This window comes from Helianthus annuus, chromosome 15 (genome assembly GCF_002127325.2).
Source record: "Helianthus annuus cultivar XRQ/B chromosome 15, HanXRQr2.0-SUNRISE, whole genome shotgun sequence".
Lineage (NCBI taxonomy): Eukaryota > Viridiplantae > Streptophyta > Magnoliopsida > Asterales > Asteraceae > Helianthus > Helianthus annuus.
The window spans coordinates 60,389,959-60,407,796 of NC_035447.2; the positions used below are offsets into that span (position 1 = coordinate 60,389,959).

Sequence of the window (17,838 nt, forward strand, 5' to 3'; positions counted from 1 at the left end):
TTTAGTCCCCACCTTTTGGAAATAGCAGGTATGCTCCCTATGATTTATTATTTTGTTACTCGGATAGTCCCTAAGTAAATGTCAGTTAGTTTGGTCAGTTAAGTTGGTGTGAAATTACTAATAAATTGTCCTTACTAAACATAAAAATCTGATTTGTTATTCAAAAACTTTTATTAATTAATAATTCAAACCTACCTTTCTTCTTCCTCAGATCTTCATCTTCTCTATTCTACCAAACCCTAAAACCCACACCCCTGCACACTTCAATCACCCAAAATCCATAACCTTTCATATTCAACTTAATCAGATCAACACTAACACCTTGTAATTCAACTTGTCTTAGAAAACATTAAAAGTTGAGTAAAAGCCGATTACAAATGACTTAAAACATAGAAAGAAAAACAAATCCAAATCGATTAATTTGCAGCAATTGACTTGAAATGTGCTCTTGGAAGCAGAAAACCAGCTCTCATTTCTTCAAAAGAGTACTCGATAATCTCTCCCGTCTTCAGTGGTGGAGCGGGTGTCATTGCAGTCTGCATCAAGACAGAACCTGAAGGTGTCATTTGAATAGTGTTGGTTTCAGGATTTCTGTTTTCAACTTCTACAGCAGACATCAAGGATTTAGCAGGGGTTGTTGTGTTGGTGTTTTGAAATGTTTTATGGTGCTTTCTGTTTATGTCTTCCAATAATGTCGTTATGTTGGAATTTGATGATTCTCTTGAAGAGAACAGAGAAAGGGGTGGACGAAAGATCTATTGTTCCACTTCACTGATAGAATGTCACAGCCCCCGATCCCTAATCCCCGGGAACGGGCGGCCGCGAGTCAGTTTCCGTGGTATCACGATATTGTCTAATTTGGCAGCAAAAATTTTCATCAGTATCGTAGTTAGGAAATATTTTATCAGAGTAAACCACCACATTTTATAACATTATACACATGGGTAAAACCCAAGTTTCCAGTATACACACTTTTATAGGAATAAATCCTATTTTATTTAACAAAACATCTATTTTATTCTTAGGTAACTTTATTGCCACTTTTCCAAGCCTTCAGTGCTGTCCAGCTGGCTTCTATTTGGCTTTCACATTTTGTTACCTGAAACGCGTTTTAAAAACATTTTTTCAGTGGGAAATACTGGCAAGTGAATCCTAGTTTAATCAAATTTAAGTAAAACCATTTCACAGTGTACAGTATTGAGGGCGATCTCGCAATTACATTTGTTTCCAAGTTATACCAATTATGACCCGTCGGTACTGTCAGACCTGACTTGTGGAAATTTACTCCTTGACCAGGTGGTAACAAATTTTGTATACAAAACCCCAACATACCCACGATAATTGTATTCTTACAAATACTCAATAACTGCTTAATTAATTGATCATGTGAGGTTTTGTAAAAACAGTTAACAAAAAGAGGATTACTCACATTGTTGTTTTAGGGTTTTCAGTAAGGATTTCCTGGGAATAATCTATAAATTACACAAATGCACGTGTGTTAGTATAATAACCCATTTTAACATTAGTAATACCCTCCCCGAGACGGTATTCGAACGACTACGTCGGGCAGAACCACGACAGCCGTTACGGAACCCTAGATCAATCGGGCAGAGTATCTAATACGTCTCCAGGGTTATAATACTTAGATCGTAGCAGAACCTCACTATTTAGGGGGTATTAGACTCGAGTATAGTGCCCGCTATTTAATTTTGAGAGAAAGAAAAGAAATTTTGAACGATCGGAACTGAAGGCCCGTTGCCCTCTTATATAGGGCTGTAATCTGTCTTTCTCGCGACCCGCGTAAGGCAAAGACAAGGGTTACGCGGCCCGCATCAACCCTGGTCAAACATGTAGCTGGGCTGAGTCGATGTGTACGTCTGCCGGGTGTTGGGCCACGTGGCGGCCCAGGGCTGCGCCATAATTCTGATCTCACGAGGCCCGCGTAAGGTTGAGGTGGGGTTCACGCGGCCCGCGTCAACTTATGGCTTAACGAAATCTGATTAAAACCTCTATACCGCCCACGTGAATGTTGAGGTAGGGTCCTACGCGGCCCGCCTCAACTTAAATAAATTTGTTTTTAATTATTTTTAATGTCATATTAGATTTCGGGCTTGGTTTTCACATATGGGGTATATTTAAGACATATTAGGACAATTTAAATATTTTTAGGGTGGCGAAAAAAAACATAATCGAGGGTGTCGGTTTTCTTGAGGATTGTTACATCCTCCCCACCTTGTTTTAGAGCTCGTCCTCGAGATCTACTGGAATAAGTGCGGATATTTCTTTTGCATTTCTGATTCAAGCTCCCATGTGTATTCAGTTCCTCGTTTGGAGTCCCACTTCACTTTAACCAGAACTAATCTCTTATGCTTGAGATTCTTAATTTTCCTATCTTCAATTTGTAGAGGCCTCTCTACAAACTTGAGTTGTTCATTTACCTCTATATCCTTAAGAGGTACTACAAGTGATTCATCAGCTAGGCATTTCTTGAGATTAGATACATGAAATACATCATGTATTCCTGCCATTTCCTCTGGCAGTTGTAGCTGATAGGCTACAGGTCCTATTCTTTTAATAATCTCAAAAGGTCCAATATACCTGGGACTTAGCTTCCCTCGCTTGATGAATCTTACTACTCCTTTCCAAGGAGAGACTTTTAACAATCCCTTGTCACCTACCTGGAATTCTAACGGCTTACGTCTGTTATCAGCGTAGCTCTTCTGTCGATCACGTGCCGCTTTCAGTCGTTCCTTGACTTGAATGATTTTATCGGTTGTTTCCTGCACTATCTCAGGTCCAGATAGTTGCTTTTCCCCAATTTCTGCCCAACAGACTGGGTTCTGCACTTTCGTCCATAAACTGCTTCAAATGGTGCAGCATTGATACTCGTGTGATAACTATTATTATAAGAACATTCTATTAAAGGTAAGTGATCATCCCAATTACCTCTGAAATCGATTACCCAAGCTCTAAGCATGTCTTCCATTGTCTGAATTGTCCTTTCACTTTGCCCGTCCGTTTGAGGATGGTAAGCTGTGCTTTGATTCAACTTGGTTGCCATTGCCATTTGGAAACTTGACCAAAAATGAGAGGTAAAATGGCTATCCCTATCAGAAATAATTGATAAAGGAATTCCATGTAATGAAACAATTTCATTTACATACAATTTGGCTAATTGTTCCATACTAAAAGTTTCCTTCATTGGTAAGAAATGAGCTGACTTGGTTAGCCTATCTACAATCACCCAGATTGTATCATTACCTTTTCTTGTTTTGGGTAACTTGGTAACAAAATCCATTGTTATCAATTCCCATTTCCAAACTGGCATCTCCAATTGTTGCAACAATCCTGAGGGTTTCTGGTGTTCAGCTTTGACTTGTGAACAAGTTAAACATCTAGAAATACAAGCTGCTATATCCTTTTTCATTCCTATCCACCATAAATTTTTCCTTAAATCCTGGTACATCTTATCACTTCCTGGATGCATCGTATATTTTGACTTATGGGCTTCTTCTAATATACGGTGACGTAAATTTCCTAATTTAGGTATCCAAATTCTCTTTTTATGGAATCTCCAAATTCCATATGTTCCTTGTTATAACTCCTTAATCATCCCTTTTAATTTTTCAGTATCATCCTTGATTACTGATTCTTGTGCTCTTTTAATTTGATCATTTAAATCTACCTGTAGATTTAATTTAAGAGAACCTACCCTTTTTGGCTTTTCGTGATACTTTCGACTTAAAGCATCAGCCACTACGTTGGCTTTTCCTGCATGATATTGGATATCACAATCATAATCACTAAGCAATTCCATCCAGCGTCTTTGTCTCATATTCAGCTCTTTTTGCCCGAAAACATATCTTAAGCTTTTATGATCTATGAATATGGTAAACTTACTACCATAGAGATAATGTCTCCAAATCTTAAGGGCAAAAATTATGGCTCCTAATTCCAAATCATGGGTTGAATAATTCTCTTCATGATTCTTATGCTGTCTAGAGGCGTAAGCTATAACCTTTTGACGTCGCATCAACACGCATCCGTAACCTAACTTAGAAGCATCACAAAAGACTACAAAGTCTTCAGTTCCTTCTGGTAACGCTAGTATAGGTGTATGGGTCAATCTTTGCTTCAGGATTCTAAAGGCTTCTTCTTGTTTTGGTCCCCATTCAAACTTAATGGATTTACAGGTTAACTTGGTTAAAGGAATGGCTATTCTACAAAAATCTCGGATAAATCTTCTATAATAACCGGCCAATCCTAGGAAACTTCTAACCTCGGTTGGTGACTCAGGGGTTTTCCATTTGGTAATCGCCTCGATCTTGGTTGGATCCACATGGATTCCTTCATGGTTAACTAACTGTCTAAGAAATTGTACCTGCTCTAACCAAAACTCGCACTTTGAAAATTTTGTGTAAAGCTTTTCCTTTCTTAATAGACTTAAAAGTAAATGCAAATGCTTTGCATGTTCTTCTTTATTCTTAGAGTAAATTAGAATATCATTGATGAAGACAATTATGAATTTATCCAAATATGGCTTACATATTCGGTTCATCATGTCCATAAATGCAGCTGGGGCATTGGTTAAACCAAATGGCATGACAGTAAATTCATAATGACCATACCTTGTTCTGAATGCGGTTTTAGGAATGTCCTCTTCCTGTACCTTTAATTGATGATATCCTGATCTTAAATCGATTTTAGAGAAAAATCGAGCTCCTTGCAATTGATCGAACAGATCATCGATTCTTGGTAATGGATACCGATTCTTAATCGTGACCTTGTTTAATTCACGGTAGTCAATGCATATACGCATTGATCCGTCCTTCTTTTTAACAAACAAAATCGGTGCTCCCCATGGTGATGAGCTTGGTTGTATGAATCCTTTATCTAACAATTCGTCTAATTGTTTCTTCAGTTCTTGCATTTCGGCTGGTGCCAAACGGTAAGGTGCTTTGGTAATCGATGCTGTCCCTGGTAGCAGCTGAATTCTGAATTCAACTTCCCTGTCTGGCGGCAGTCCTGGCAATTCCTCTGGAAAGATATCTGGAAACTGGGACACTACTGGAATGTCTTTTAGTTCTTTTCCTTTAGTGTTAGTGATTATAGAAATTAAATACACTATAGACCCTTTTCTTATATAACTTGCAGTTTTCATCACAGAGATGAATTTAGTGGATCTAGATGGTTTATCTCCTTTAATTGTGATCTTTTCACCCCTTGGTGAATTTACTTGAATTGACTTTTGATCACATAAAATATTAACTTTATTGGCTATTAACCAATCCATTCCTAACACAACATCAAATCCTGCCAGATTCATTGGGTAGAGGTTTGCAATAAATTTTTGATTAAAAATTTCTATTCTTGCTCCCTGCAAGATTTCAGAAATCCTGACGGTTTCTCCATTGGCTGTCTCTACTAGACATTCTTGTGGTAGTTTAGTTAATGATTGATTTAGAAGTTTGCAAAACGGAGTATTAATAAAACTTTGGTTCGCACCAGAGTCAAATAATACTTTAGCAAAAATATCATTAACTAAGAACGTACCAGCTATGATGTCCGGAATCATCTTGGCTTCACCTGCAGTTAGAACAAATTTGCTCTAGTATTTTTAGTGTTCTTGTTGTTTGCAGTTGGAGCTAACTTCGGACAGTTTAGCTTGATATGACCTTTTTCTCCACAGTTGAAGCATAATCCATTACTGGTTTTCCTCTTGCAATCTTGTTCCTTGTGTCCTGGTGCTTTACAGTAATTGAAGTGAGTAGAGCATTTCCCAGAATGCTTCTTCTTGCAGATCCTGCAATATGGTGCAGAGGTAGAAGCTACATTCCTACGGTTGGAATTCCCAGAACGGAATTCTTGAGTAAGCCTTTGGGTTAGGTTTCTCCTCTAGTCTTCTTCTCTAGTTCGCACAAGTTCATCAGTCAAGGTATTGGCTAGTTCTACAGCTTCTTCTATGGTTTGGGGTCTAGCTGCCTTGACTACATGTCTAATCTCTCCGATTAATCCCCAGATGTAACGGGAGATTAATACCGGTTCAGGTGATGCAAGAGTTGGTACTATTCTAGCATATTCAAAGAATGTGGTAGTATAACCCTTGCTATCTACCCCAGTCATTCTAAGGTTCAAAAACTTATTTGGTATCTGCTCTTTTTCATTGGGAGGGCAGAATTTCCTTTCTACCATATTTTTAAACTCCTCCCATTCCATGTTATAAACCCTGTCGCTTCCCCTTGACCAGAGGATAGTGTTCCACCATTCTAGGGCTGAATTCTTAAATAAATTAGAAGCAAACATTATCTTATCTTCTTCAGCACACTTGCTTATTTTCAGAACAGCTTCAGTTTTCTCTATCCAACATAGAGCTGCAATGGGTCCTTCATTGCCCGAGAATTCTATTGATTTACAGGACCAGAATTCTTTGTAAGAACAACCATATGGCATGGTTCTTCTTTTTTTGAGAATGGGCACTTGAAGTACGGTCCATTGTTCACGCTGTGTTCCGGTTCAGTTGGTCGCTTACTGCTATGCTTACTTTTATAGTTTTATAATTCGCTTCTTGAACCGTTTGAATAATAAATGGCATTGCATCTACAATTCCTTGTGCCACTATATGCTGAACGACACTATTATCCATTTGGTTTCCATTGTTGTTCGGATTTTCATTATTCAGATTATAATTATTTGAGTGGTTGTCGTTCTGGATATTATCATTCTGGTTTTCCTGATTCACTTCGTTGTCCATTTGAATTTTAAACATTTACCACATATTAATATCACCAATAATATGTGAATATAGCCAATCACATGACATGCACTTTTGGTCAAAAGCGTCGAGCATTGCGACTTTTACTCTATTCATATATTATGCATCTATTACACACCAGTACTGAAATTAAAATTACAATACCGACTGAAATGTAAAGCTACAATACTAGTAATATGCATCCGTAGTTTTTTTTCTAACATATACACACATATATTATTATTATTATTATATTATATTATATTATATTATTATTACTACTGTTCCCACCATCACATTCATGGATATGGATTCATCCAAAAATCCATATTGCGCTCGTCGTATTTCCATATGAGACGCTCTCCTACCTGTCTCATTCTCTCACTGCTTTCTAAAATTTCCTCACCGAAAGTCCTAAGTTCTTGTACATTTTCTGCACTCATTGGGGGTGCAGGTTCTAGGACTGGGTTTGGAATCTGAGGTGCGGGTTCCTGGTATGGGGCCTGGTATGGGTAAGGATTTTCTAAGATCTCCCTAATGTATGCATCGTTATCGTAATAGGGATCTTGAGGATCTAACCCTGGATAGGCTCCTAGATTAGGTATTGGCACATTTTCCTGTATCGGGTAGCATTGCACATAGTCCCTAACGTCGTCCCACCAGGGGTCGTAATTGTTTGGGTCTAGGGGATTTGGTGCAGGTACCCTAGATATCTCCTCCGGGTTGAAATCAGGCATTTCTATTTAGTTGTCAGGGTTTTCTATCTCCATGGGTTGGTCAGGAATTGGTGGTTGTGGTTGGGGTGCTAGCATTTGCTCCAGGTTTGGGTCAGCTGCAGTGGTTGCTAAGATATGGATATTAGCTATTCCCCTATTGAGCATATCCTGGGCATAGGCATCAGTTTCTCTTTTGGCTGCGGCTAACACTTGTTGTTCCTGTAACTTTTTCATACGTTTCCTACGCTCGTGTGCTCCCCTACTGAACCATCCCCTCTTTTTCTGAGGAAATGGCTCTTCAGATTGAGCCTTAAACACAAAGATTCCTTCTTCCGTATCAGCAGAGTACCCCGAGAGGGCAGGCTGAGAAGAGGAGGTGCCTTCGCTTCTAGGCGAACCAGACAATTGACGATATGCGTCAGATGGTCCTTGGTCGCTCATACTGTAAACTAACAGATAGTCAGATAACACATAACAAGAAAATACAATTATGCACGTATTTCCGTAATTTATTTCCTAACACTTTGAATTTTGGTGTCAGCGGAACACTTCTGTGGCTGAATCAGTGGCATAGCTCTGATACCACCTTCTGTCACAGCCCCCAATCCCTAATCCCCGGGAACGGGCGGCTGCAAGCCAGTTTCGGTGGTATCACGTTATTGTCTAATTTGGCAGCGGAAATTTTCATCAGAACCGTAGTTAGGAAATATTTTATCAGAGTAAACCACCACATTTTATAACATTAAACACATGGGTAAAACACAAGTTTCCAGTATACACACTTTTATAGGAATAAATCCTATTTTATTTAACAAAACATCTATTTTATTCTTAGGAAACTTTATTGCCACTTTTCCAAGCCTTCAATGCTGTCCAGCTGGCTTCTATTCGGCTTTCACATTTTGTTACCTAAAACGCGTTTTAAAAACATTTTGTCAGTGGGAAATACTGGTGAGTGAATCCCAGTTTAATCAAATTTAAGTAAAACCATTTCACAGTGTACAGTATTGAGGGCGATCTCGCAATTACATTTGTTTACAAGTTATACCAATTATCACCCGTCGGTACTGTCAGACCTGACTTGTGGAAATGTTACTCCTTGACCATGTGGTAAAAAAATTTGTATACAAAACCCCAACATACCCACGATAATTGTATTCTTACAAATACTCAATAACTGCTTAATATATAATTAATCATGTGAGGTTTTGTAAAAACAGTTAACAAAAAGAGGATTACTCACATTGCTGTTTTAGGGTTTTCAGTAAGGATTTCCTGGGAATCTATAAATTACACAAATGCACGTGTGTTAGTATAATAACACATTTTAACATTAGTAATACCCTCCCCGAGACGGTATTCCAACGACTACGTCGGGCAGAACCACGACAGCCGTTACGGAACCCTAGATCAATCAGACAGAGTATCTAATACGTCTCCAGGGTTATAATACTTACATCGTGGCAGAACCTCGCTATTTAGGGGGTATTAGACTCGAGTATAATGCCCGTTATTTAATTTTGAGAGAAAGAAAAGAAATTTTGAACGATCGGAACTGAAGGCCCGTTGCCCTCTTATATTGGGTTGTAATCTGTCTTTCTCGCGGCCCGCGTAAGGCAAAGACTAGGGTTACGCGGCCCGCGTCAACCCTGGTCAAACATGTAGCTGGGCTGAGTCGATGTGTAGGTCTGCCGGGTGTTGGGCCACGTGGCGGCCCAGGGCTGCGCCACAATTCTAATCTCACGCGGCCCGAGTAAGGTTGAGGTGGGGTTCATGCGGCCCACCTCAACTTATGGCTTAACGAAATCTGATTAAAACCTCTATACCGCCCACGTGAATGTTGAGGTAGGGTCCTACGCGGCCCGCCTCAACTTAAATAAACTTGTTTTTAATTATTTTTAATGTCATATTATATTTCGGGCTTGGTTTTCACATATGGGGTATATTTAATTAAGACATATTAGGACAATTTAAATATTTTTAGGGTGGCGAAAAAAAACATAATCGAGGGTGTCGGTTTTCTTGAGGATTGTTACATAGAATGTTTTCGACTTGCAGCTATGTCCAAACCTCTTCTCCCTGAATGTTAAGTTGAAAGGTTGTGTAGTGGCGGATCCAGGATTTTATTCTAATGGGTTCCTTTTGGTAAATTCTCTTTAATTCTCACTATTTTTTTTTATCTAAATTCTTAAAGGTTCTCACTAATTTTTCTATTTTTTCCTAACGCACTGGGTTCCTGGGAACCCACAAATGTGGGCTGGATCCGTCCCTGAGGTTGTGGATTTTGGGTGATTGAAGTGTGCAAGGGTGTGGGTTTTAGGGTTTGGTAAAATAGAGAAGATGAAGATTTGAGAAGAAGAAAGGTAGGTTTGAATTATTTATTAATAAAATTTTTTAAATAATAAATTAGATTTTTATGTTTAGTAAAGAATATTTAGTAATTTCACACCAACTTAGCTGACCAAAATAACTTACATTTACTCAGGAGATTATCCAAGTAACAAAATAACAAACCATAAGGAGCATACCTGCTATTTCCAAAAGGTGAGGACTAAACGTGAAACCACAAGGACTATCCGAGCAATTAACTCTATAATATATTATTTAATTTACTTTAATATAGATCTAGCTTTTTAATAATAAACTTTCATTAAAAAATCTTAAAACAGATAATTATCGGGAAAAAAATGTCTAACTTAAAGTTACTAATATAAAATGGTTGTAGCACATCAATTACAAAACATAAATGTGTATACTTTTGTGTCTATACAAATTACATTGCGACTCCTCGGACATAAAAGTCTGGTTCCGCCACTGATTGTGGACATGGGGTGAGAGGGAAAATTTGAAGAAGATGAGGGGAATTAGATAAGGCATGAGTTATGTTTATATAGGAAATTTATTTAGGTGGGTGAAATTACTTAATTTCCCATTATGTGAGGAGCATGTGACCATTAATTAACTCTATAACATTTTCGAAGATGAACAGTGCAACCAGCTGCCATGGCAGCTTGCAATTCGCCAAGGAATTTTTTTCTTTTTTAACCAGGAAGCTCATTATTCGCCAAGGATTTTTTTTTTTTTTTTTTTTTGCAAACTGTCCATCTACCACTGACGGCTTTATCACCATCGTTGTTACAAAATCAACTCTTTCTTTGGGAAAATTATCGATTCTGCATAAGACGTTTCAGGTGTGGTTGTTTGAATATTCGCACACGACCAGCCAGCTCTCCCACCACCGTTTAAGTAGCACTTTTTCTTTGAAAAATTATCGCGTCCACATACTGGTTGTCTGAATCTATTAAGTCGTTAGAAGACATGCTGCCACCGGTAGCGGCGATAATCGAACCCAACCATCCCCAATCTATAACTGCATGACAGATTGGGGCTCCATTGTTTCAGTCATCATTTAATCGTCGTCAAAATCACGAGCCATGGAGCACCATCAATTTCGATCTGACAAAATAGGCAACATGAAGTCGCCGGAAACCCTCGCCGGTTGACGGGTGGTCCGTAGGACAACCCTTAAGACCTTTAAATAGACTAAAATCCCATACTTTATCCGGTTATTTGCTTGAATTAGGTAATCACAAGATGTTGATGATGCAGGTGTTAAAGTGTTCCAGATGATGGTTTTAGGAAGCATGGATGGATGTTTAAAGTCGGCTAAGAAGGAATTGAAGAAACGGTGAATTAAAAGAAGAAAATAAAGTAAAAGGTCACTCAGTGCCGTAACCTACGGCGGGAGGCTGTAGGCTACGGCACCCTCACAATTGCCACATTGCATCATCGTAAGACAGAAGATATGGGCCGTAAGATCATAATAGGTGCCATAAGCTACGGTGGCCTGGCGTAGCTTACGGCGCCAATGATGAATTCCGGAACTTGCTGACCACCGTAACCTACGGCGGGAGACCGTAGGTTACGGCACCGACTGGTGTTTTCATGTAACTTCCACATTAAATGTTGTTTTCAAGATGTTTTATTGTGTCTTATCATATGATTTCGGTTACTACTTGCTTGGTGAACGATTGGAGAGGAACTTTGGAGAATTTTGGGGTGAAGAACACTATCTTTTTCATTAATCTTGGTTGCTTTGATCTTGTTGAACATTGAAACTATTGTTATGATGATTCAAGCCATGAGTGGCTAAACACTTTGTGATTATCTTGGGTTGGTGGTTTGTGTAAGACTTTGTGCTTTGATTTCATATTTCTAGAATAATGAATTTGTCTTTATGATTTGTTTGTTATGGTGTATGATTGCTTGTTTGTAAATTGTTAATTAGTGTGCTAATCTTGTTCGAAACTATACGTTCTTGGTGTCATTGGCAATCGAGATATCATAGGTAGAATTGGGTTTGGGTATTGATTAATTGATCATCGGGTAACAACCTCGCGTTCTAGGAATCCGAGTACTTAGTTCCCTTTTATCACAACAAGTAATCATACATGAATCATGTCTATGTGATTCTTTCTAGTTGGATGTCAGCACGAATGTCGAAGCAATCCGAAAACCTAAGATAGTCATTTGTCTCTAAATTGTTTACAACCCAAATTTCCATTTTTGCAATTACATTAGTAATCGTAGTTTTTAAAACTCAATCAACCAAACCAACTCTTGCATTTTACTTTCATTACATTTAGTTTAACTTGGTTAATTTAGACACACTTTTAAATAACACATTTTCCACAAACTCCCTGTGTTCGATACCTACTCACCACTAGCTATTAGTAGTATTTGGATTAACTTTGATTGTGACCACGACATCACATCTAATTTTGGTGCCGTTGCAGGGGAGTAGTACGCAACGTGTGTTATTTTTGCTGTTTTTAAGTTTGTTATTTTCTGGTTTACGCTGGGTGTGTTAGTGTGCAGGTATTTATAAGTGCATGCGTACTAGAAGCTCTCATAAGCTTTCACCATTGGCATTTGATCCGGAGATTGAACGAACTTTGCGAGCAAATAGAATTTTGTTAAGGGAAAACACAATTAGCGGTTCACCAACAACACCAATCACACCGGTTACACCACTTCGATACATGGATCCACCACCACCACCACCACCCACTACGGGTGAACCTGTACCACCTTTTATACCAACATCCACTCAACCTTCACCAAATACCACAATTCCAACCACCACCACCGAACCCACTTTACATCATAATGTTACACCAACCAACACCACACAACCCATTACCACTCAAGAAGAACCAACCATTACTTTTAACCCTTCTACTACTATTCCACCATTGTCCCATTTCTTCCCGGGTGCGGGTCAATCATATTCAAACTATACCATAGCACCAAATTCAACCATTGTCCATGCCACTTCTACTTTTAGACCTTCGAACCAGTCGGGTTTTCAGTACTCGACTCTTCCATTTGGGCAATCTTCGGGAATTCAAGGAGATGGTTATGATGAGGGATATGAGGAATTTGAAGGTTATGATGAAGATGTGTATGCTTATGGTGGTGATGGAGATCAAGGAGAGTTCGGTTACGTGCAAGGCCAACTTCAAGGAATGCCAAGTGTTGGTGGAGTGCCACAACAACAACTCATACCACAACACATTAGGCCGAGGCCACAAGGGCCACAAATGCAACGTCCCGTACCATTGTAACAAGTTCGTCGACAGAATGTACAACAACAATTCCAAAGACCAATTCAAAACCCACCGATGCCACAACAACAATTTCAACAACCAATTGCACCACAAGGGCATATAACAAGACCAATGGGTCCTGTTCGTCCAAGGGGGCGGTTTGGTGTACCAAGAAGGCATCTTAGAGAACATGCGAGGGGTATTGAAGCACATTTTAGGCCGGTGATTACTCATAATCCTTCACCGGTGGTTATTCCTCACAACAACCAAGGAAGAACTTTTGAAGTAAGGACTAATTCCTTGCAAAGTTTGCCGAAATATAAGGGTCTAGCAACGGAGGAACCCTATTTCCATTTGGAGGCCTATGACTCGATTTGCAACACTCTTGGGAGTCAAGGTTTTTCGGCCGATGATGTAAAGTTGGTTTTGTTTCAATTTTCTTTGGACGATAAGGCAAAGAAGTGGTTCTATACTTTGCCTTCAGCAATCGTTTACACTTGGGCGGAAATGCAACAAATTTTCCTAGATGAGTTTTATATCGCCCAAAAGACCAATGATGCTAGAAAGGGGTTGAGTAGTTTTCAACAACAACAAGGCGAAATGTTTCATGAATCCTTCGAGCGCTTCAATATGATGATCAAGAATTGCCCGCATCATGGAATTGAACTTTGGGAGTTGATGAATGCCTTCCACGAGGGGTTGAGTGCCGAAGATGCTCGTGATTTGATGTCCATTACAAATGGGTCTTTTGGCACAAATTACGAGAATGATGATTGGGAGTTCTTGGAACAAATGGCAATTACATCAAAGAGGAAAGCTCAAGCATCAAGGAGAGCACGACCGGCCGTTACCCGAACACAAGTGCATGAAATGGACGATGGTAATGTTTAAACCTCTAATCAAATTTATGATGTTTGTGCTATTTGCAATGAAATAGGTCATGCGGCTGAGAATTGCCAAGGAATGGTGGAAGGGCAATATGAAGAAGTTCATGCGGTACAAGGTCAAGGAGGGGGTGGTAGAAACTATAACATGAATTCTAACACTTACGACCCCGGGTTGAGGAACCACCCGAATTTTCGATATGGGAACCCTTCAAATCAAGCTAACCCGAACTTTCAAGGATTTCAAAGGCAATATTAAACGGGTCATAGCTCTTCAGGTGGAAACGAAGTAATGGAGATGTTGAAGGCGATGCAAGTTGAAATTGTTGGATCTGAGTTTGTTTCTGATTGTATTTTGTGTTTGTAATTTAAATGAAAATGGATGAGTGTGCAGCGGAATTATGATGAAAACAAACTTTACATACAATCAAACGAGAGTAATACTTTGATCAAACATCTTCATAATGAATCGGAAGATTGAATTTATTTCAATAACGATTACAATGATTGATGAATGAATGCAAACTCCCCCTTAGCCAGAGCTCAGTTGTTTGTTCGTGCAAAGAAGACGATGGTGCAAAAGAGCTAATAGAACAGTACAAAGTACTGATATATTTATAGGCACTTGCAAACTACTGAGCATCTTAGCTGACGTCACCATGAAAGTGACATCTAACCTCCTAACAAACTCTAACCTATGATCTATACAAACACTGCTGTGTTAACTACTGTTATTACATTATATTACAAAACAGACTACTGATCAGCTGCTGCAACCTTCCACTGCTGTGAACCCAACAGCACTTGTCCGGATCAGCAGAGCTTGACTCAAAGCAGTAGATTGAATCAGCAGGGCTTTAGTCTTTCATCAGGTCTTTACATGAGCAGCAGTTGTAGGTCAGTGTTTTGTAAGACCAGCAGATAGGAGGTCAGCAGTTGTTGAAATCACTTTCAAGGGGAGAGATTTGTACGTAAATATCTGCTTATTCTGGATCCACTGCTCTGATCCAGTTTTGGCTTTAATTATCTGTTCCTCTGATAGGGTTCAATCCCAACAATCTCCCCTTGGAACAGATAATGCCAAAACTCTTCATTATTGTGGACATTTATTGCCTCATCAACAGTTCCCTTATCTGTCCTTTAAATTGTAGTTCAAAGTTAAGGGCATCTGTGTCTTCATCATCCCTGCTAAGTGGTAGATCAAGGAGATCCTGCAAATCTTCAAGACTCAGGCCAAGAGCTTGTTCCCTTGATATTTTCTCCACTTCTCCACCAGACCTGAGCAAAGTCAATACGCATGTCTGTTTGTCAGTTTCCCACTTTTGTATTTTTGAGCCTGGTGGGTTTCTTGGGAGATGTTTATTTGCAGAGGTATTTGGTGAGGCTGGCCTATTCATAACTGGCTGACCAATATTTGCAGTTTGACCCAAACCAAGAGTTTCTATGATCATTTTCTTTATGCCTTCTTTTACAAGGTCATCTCCTTTTATCAACTCTTGGATGGTTTCAGCTCCCAACTGTTTGTGTGACCTTCTTTTATAGATGGCAGCACCAGTTGGAGCAGTGGTTCTCCTGATTTGCGGCTTTGATGGTCTTTTTGAAACCTCAGCTTCAGGATAGTCAGACTTTTGAGGAACTTTTGGATCTTTCTTTCTTAATTCCTCAAACCTTTTGTAGGTGATCCTGATCACATCTTCTTTCCATCTAGCAATTTGTCTTTTGTTTCCATATTTAGCAGCAACCAGTTCTTCTCTCATTCTTTTTAGTTCTACCTGTTTGTCAGGTACATTCTTTCTAAACTTTGCCCAGTCAGGAGGAGTGTGAGTGACTTCCCTTTTTATCATGTCTTGAATTCTTGCTGCTTCGTTTTCAAGCTCAGGAACAGTCCACTCTTTGTACATGTATCTCTCTCCTTTGTACTTCTTGTGAGCCATGATGCTTTCAATGTAGTCTTTCTTCAAAGTTTCAGCTGCTCTTTCTGAAATTTGTTGACTGACATTTTTTGCAAATTGTTCTAGGGAACTGACTTGTGTGAGCAGATATTGATAGGTTCTAGAAATTTCTTTGTCAGACTTCCCTTGTGTGTTTCTTTTCGAGATATCCTCTGCTTGCTTGGCCTTGATCTTCAAATATTCATCAACATTTTTAGGCCAGGGATATCCTCTTATTGATGGCAAACTCCTTTTGGCAGGGTCATCCTCATAGTAAAATGATTTTATTTCTTCTCTAACAGCTGCTAGTTCAAGAGGAAACTGAACACATGCAGGAGGTAAGGGCTTGTGCATTCGAACTGAAGAGAGAGCAACTGGTTTTGGTATTGTGACAAGAGCTAAAGATTTTGAAGATGTTTGAGATGGTGAAGTGTCATCATCTTTGAGAATTAGCCTTCTCCTCTTTGTTTGAGGAGGGGCTGATGATGTTTTGGATGGAACAGTGGTGGTGGATGTAGTGGTAGTGATTTGTGATTGACTAACAGTTGTTGAAACAACTGGTGTTTCAACCACTATTGTCTTTGCATCAGATGTTGTAACAACTGCTGTCTTCTACCTTTTGGCAGGAGGTGATTTTGTTTTTGGTGGTGATGGTGGTAAGGCAGTGGATGTGGTGTGTGTTGAAGTGGTGTGTGCTGAAGTGGGAGCAGATGTTGAAACTACTGAAGTACCAACAGTAGTGGGTACAGCAGGAGTTACAACAGCTGTTTTAGGTGGTGGTTTTGGAACAGACTTTGAACGTCTGGTTGGAATGGATTTGGGTAGCCTTACTCTTCTTGTAGGCTTCTTCTTTTCATCAACAAGATTTTCATCATCTTTTGACCCTGAAGTACCCTGATCCGGATAATCCACCCGGGCTTTCCTTTTGGCCTCTCTATCCCTTTTTACACTTGCAACTGCTTCTGCCAGTGCATTAGTGGTCACATCAATTTTCTTGCTTCCATCTGGCAGAGGGATCTGTTTGGTCAAATTTGAATTTTCTGGTGCAATGTAGAGACCATCCTCTATTCCCTTCTTTTTCCATTCCTGAATTTTCTCCCCCTTTTTGGCATTATCTGGGGGGAAGTTGATCAATGAAGAGAACTGTTGGAGGAGCAGTGCCAGTGGTGTGCAGGATCTGAGTTTTGAGAGCCTTTAGATCAGCCTAAGTGTTCTTGAACCTTGACTCCATTGCATTTCTCAGCTGTTGAACATGTTTTTCATGTTGCTGATCTGCTAGTTGTGCTTGATGATGGAGAAAAGGTTGAAATAGATTCCAGAGCTCATTTGTAGCATATGCCTGTGGTGGAGCAGGTGCTTGAGGTGGAACAGCAGTGGATTGCATCTTTTGAGTTTTCAACACCTGCTATAGCATGTTTTTAAGATCTGCAACAGATGTATCTAACTTTTCAATTCGTTCCGTCAAATCCTGATATTTTAAATCATCACCCAATTTAATGGGATCATCTGATTTCCCACTAACAGTGGTTTTATCAGTGGTAGAGGTAGGGAGTATACTCCAAACATTAACCACTGATGCCTCTTTTTCTTGGTACTGGGGTCTTCTTGACAACCTTTTGATGTTGCCAGTAGAATAAATAAATCCACTGGTGGTTGGCAGAGGTGCTATAAAAGGAATTGCCTCCAAGGAAGTCTTATTGATGTAACCACTGTCCAACTGTAAACCAGTGCGTTCAACAGTTGTAGTGGTTGCTTCACTTGGATGACCACCAAGAGTTACTTGTAACTCAAGGGGTGTAACCTCCTCAGGTTGTGTTGGTGGGTTAGCAAGGAATGATACATCAGGCTCAGTCAGTTGTTGAGGTATATTCTCATTAACAGGTGATTGAGAAGGACTGAGTAATGCCTGGTTCAAATCGATTGCATCCAACAAAAGTTGTGTTTTTG

General features: G+C 39.5%; 1 non-coding gene across 1 annotated transcript; it reads right to left on the reverse strand.

Annotated features, from left to right (window-relative positions):
- Window positions 1–13,632: 13,632 nt before the first annotated feature.
- LOC118487772 lies at window positions 13,633–13,738 on the reverse strand. Its single transcript, XR_004882715.1, has one exon. It is a non-coding gene; the product is annotated as a small nucleolar RNA R71 (small nucleolar RNA).
- Window positions 13,739–17,838: the final 4,100 nt, after the last annotated feature.